The sequence below is a fragment of the Halichoerus grypus genome, chromosome 9 (assembly GCF_964656455.1).
Source record: "Halichoerus grypus chromosome 9, mHalGry1.hap1.1, whole genome shotgun sequence".
NCBI lineage: Eukaryota > Metazoa > Chordata > Mammalia > Carnivora > Phocidae > Halichoerus > Halichoerus grypus.
This window is the reverse complement of record NC_135720.1, coordinates 56,706,507-56,709,781: the sequence shown is the minus strand read 5'-3', so window position 1 is coordinate 56,709,781 and position 3,275 is coordinate 56,706,507. Positions and strand designations below refer to the sequence as shown.

The 3,275-nt window shown below is 33.5% G+C and overlaps 1 pseudogene; it reads right to left on the bottom strand.

Moving 5' to 3' along the window:
- Positions 1–2,597: 2,597 nt before the first annotated feature.
- On the bottom strand, positions 2,598–2,754 carry LOC118518636 (U2 spliceosomal RNA; annotated as a pseudogene).
- Between the last annotated feature and the right edge of the window lie 521 nt (positions 2,755–3,275).

Genomic DNA, 3,275 nt, shown 5'->3' with positions numbered 1-3,275 from the left:
AAAAAGGAAAATACACTATGGAAAAATATTTCTGAATTAAAAATAATAATATATGGCCGATTCTAACTCATACTCGATATCTGCTAAATTTTGAAAGCATTGTAAACTTTTTAAAACATCCTTCTATGTTCCAACCTTATGATAACAATTGATTATAACATAAAATTCACATTTCTTATCTTGGCCTTTAGGATTCTGACAGGTCCAAATTGTAGCAGCTATATTACTTTATATTCATCATTATATTACAGGACTTCTGTGCTATAGCTATGTTAGTTACTAAGTTACTAAGGCCAAATAAGGCTTGCATTTTACCGCCTATATACATTTTGGCTCAAGCTTTTAGCTTTCCATGAATATCTATGCACTTAATACTTATACATACTTGGCATGAAGCACACTTACTCCTCAACTACTTTAATTTGTTCCCGAAAACCTTAATGCCAAATGAAAGGTTGTTAATGAAAAAATGGCTTTATATTTTTTCACTAATTTTAATGAAAAAATTATTCTCCAACTCATAACAAAACAATATAGGCAAGCAATTTTTACATATAGAAAATTATGTCTATTGAATAATGTAAAGAACAATTTGAAAGTAAATATATCCAGTTTTTTTCAGAAAACTTAACATAGGAAAACCTTGTTGTACTTGCCAAAATTGGAAGAGGAGACTTGGTAGTGGTTGGAGATTGAGATGGGCTACAAGTGACTTATTCATTGCAATATACATTCTTCTTTAAGCATTATATTCTTCACTAATTTTATAATTTGTGGGGACTCATGGCTTTCTTGTACTCAAATTGGAATAAAAAATAGAAAAGCCCAAGGTCTGCTCTGCGAGGCACTCTAATATTATGAGGAAAATGAGAGAATATCAATCCAAAGAGTTATGAATAAATCACAAGTAAGATAGGAATAAAACCAGGAGAGCAGAACAGATGCATAAGTTTATATCTAAAGAAGCCCTTTAGGAAATCCCAGGTGCTGGATTTTCCGGGTGAGGTTGGTTTTGTTTCCACATGACTTATTTTACAGAGATTGAAAGAAAAAGAAGAGGGATAAGAGAAATTTTAAATATTTCTTTAGAAAAATGTTTGATGGAAAAATCTTGTCTCCTTAAAAATGTAATGTCAAATTAATACTTTTTATGGTGTATATTTTAGTGTGTGTTTGATCATTTAAAAATGAATTGTTAATTTTCCAGTTTTGAGTTATTGATTTCTAGTTTCATTCCAGTATAGTTGGAAAGATACTCGGTATGGTTTTAGTTTTCTTAAATATGTTAAAACTTGTTTTGTGACATAACATGTGATCTATCCTGGATGATGTTCTGTGTATGCTTGAGAAAAATGTGTAGTCTGCTGATGTGGGTGGAGCATCTTATGTGTGACTGAATATCCTCATGCAAAAGAATGAAGTTGGACTCTTACTTTACACCATACACAAAAGTTAAGTTAAAATGGATTAAAGATTAAAACATAAGATCTGGGGGCACCTAGGTGGCTCAGTCGGTTAAGTGTCTGCCTTTGGCTCAGGTCATGATCCTAGGATCCTGGGATTGAGTCCCACATTGGGCTCCTCCCCACTGCTCATACTCTCTCATTCACTTGCTCCTTCTCTCTGTCAAATAAGTAAATAAAATCTTAAAAAAAAAAAAATAAATAAGATCTGAAACTGTAAAACTCCTTAGAAGACAATCTAAGGGAAAAGCTTCATAACATTGGTCTAGAAAGTGATTTCTTTGCTATAATATCAAAAGCACAAACAACAGAAGCAAAAGTAAGTAAGTGGAACTACTTCAAACTAAAAAGGTTCTTCACAGCAAAGGATACAGAGTGAAAAGCAATCTACTGAATGGGTGAAAATAAGGGTTTAATATCCAAAATATATAAGGAACTAAAACATAATAGCAAAAAAGGAATAGCCCAATTAAAAAGTGGGCAAAGGACTTGGGTAGACATTTTTCCAGAGAAGATCTATAGATGTTCCACAAGTATATAAAAAGATGTTCAATATCACTAATCATCAAAAAAATGGATATCAAAACTACAGTGAGATATCATCTCACATCTGCTAGGATAGCTATCATCAAAAAAAAATAGATGTTGGCAAGGGTGTGGAAAAATGGGCATACTTCTACATTGGTGGTGGGAATGCAAAATGGTACAATTGCTATGAAAAATAGTATGGAGGATTCTTAACAATTAAAAATAAAATTACCTTATGAACCAGCAATCCCATTTCTGGGGATATATCCAAAAGAATTGAAATCTGGATCTCAAAGAGAGATGTACATGCTCATGTTCATTTCAACATTATTTACAATAGCCAAGTTATGGAAACAACCTCAGTGCCCATCAGCAGTTCAAGGGATAAGGAAAATGTGGTATATACAGACAATGAAATTTTACTCAGTCTTAAAAAAGAAGAAAATTCTGCTATCTGCAACAACATGGATGAACTTGAGGACAATATACTCAGTGAATTAAACCAGTTACAGAGGTACAAATATTGCATTGCATATAAAAAGAGAGTAGAATAGTGGTTTCTAGGGGCTGGGAGAAGGGGAAATGGGAAGTTGCTAATCAATGGTTATAAGTTTCAGTTATGACAGATGAGTAAGTCCTAGAGATCTGCTGTACAACATAATCCCTATAGTTACTACTATATAAAGCACTTGAAAAATTGTTGACAACATAGATCTCATGTTGAGATCTGCACTTGATCTTAGCCAAAAGGCCGAGAAGCGATTCATGTTGAGATCTGACCACATTTTTTAAAAACGAGTTTTTTTTTCAAAAGTGAAATAACTTTGGTTCCAGCTATGCAATGCTACATAAAAACCATTATAAAAATTATTGGCATTAAACAAAACAAAACAAACAACATTTTACAATGCCTCCATGTGTTGTAGATCAGAAGTTCAGAAAGAAACAGAAGAATGACTCTAAAATTGGGAACCTGAGAAAATGTTAATGACTGAGAGTGACTCAAACAACTTGAAGCTTGAACTGTCTAGATGTCTGTCACATATCTGGTGTCTGGACAGGGAAGAAGCAAGCACTTGACTCCCATTTTCCATGTGACTTGGGCTTCCTCACAGCACGGCAGTCTCAGGTTAGTCAGACTTCTTCCATTAAGGCTCAGAACTCTATAGTGTTGCAGGAAGCAAGGAGGATGCGGCATGTTTGTTTTTTTTGTTTGTTTGTTTTTTTTAATGACCTAGCCTCAGGAGTTAAACAGCATTATTTCTACTTTCTTATGCAGCCACA